Source organism: Rhinolophus ferrumequinum, chromosome 4 (assembly GCF_004115265.2).
Source record: "Rhinolophus ferrumequinum isolate MPI-CBG mRhiFer1 chromosome 4, mRhiFer1_v1.p, whole genome shotgun sequence".
NCBI lineage: Eukaryota > Metazoa > Chordata > Mammalia > Chiroptera > Rhinolophidae > Rhinolophus > Rhinolophus ferrumequinum.
The window spans coordinates 37,306,190-37,306,889 of record NC_046287.1 but is presented as its reverse complement, the minus strand read 5'-3'; the positions used below and the strand labels follow the sequence as shown (position 1 = coordinate 37,306,889).

The following is a 700-nucleotide window of genomic DNA, read 5'->3' as shown; positions in this document are numbered from 1 at the left end:
ATGCAAGATTTTCAAGTATGAACATCAAAGCTAGAGATATGTATTTTTAAGATAAGAGCGTGTTGAAATTATAAGAATGCGTGATATTGCGATAGGAGAGTGAAAAGAATGAGAAGCGGGAGAATATATATGCAAGTGTTGGTACTAGAAAATAAACTCACATTGGTACTTAAAATATTGAGAATTAAAAAAATAATAATAATTAAGAAACAGTAGTAGGGCTTCCTTTTGCAGTACATATACTAAAATTGTAGTAATACAGAGATTACCATGGTCCCTACACAAGAATGAAATTCAACTTTGTGAATTGTTCCATATTTTTGGTCTTCCCCAAGACACTTTATATTGAAACTCAAAAAAATAATGACAAAGAAAGAATTCTCGAGGCACGCACGGGAGCGGAGAGCGCAGAGACCGGGGGTGGGCTCTTTCCCTGCGTCCCACGGCTGATTTCTCCAGCCGGGAAGGTGGCGCGCCCTGCGGCGGACGGGGGCGCAGTCTCCATACCTGGGCCCCCCCCCTACTCTTCCAATCCTACCCCGCCCTTCCAGAGACTGGGACTGGAAACCGCGGTGGAGCCCCGCTGTGCCGGGCGCGCACGGGAGCCCAAGGCGGAGCGGAGAGCGCAGAGACCAGGGGTGGGCTCTTTCCCTGCGTCCCACGGCTGATTTCTCCAGCCGGGAAGGCGGCGAGCCCTGCG

The 700-nt window shown here is 48.7% G+C and overlaps 1 non-coding gene across 1 annotated transcript; it reads left to right on the top strand.

Annotated features, from left to right (window-relative positions):
- Positions 1-218: 218 nt before the first annotated feature.
- On the top strand, positions 219-322 carry LOC117021846 (U6 spliceosomal RNA). Its single transcript, XR_004422933.1, has one exon. It is a non-coding gene; the product is annotated as a U6 spliceosomal RNA (small nuclear RNA).
- Positions 323-700: the final 378 nt, after the last annotated feature.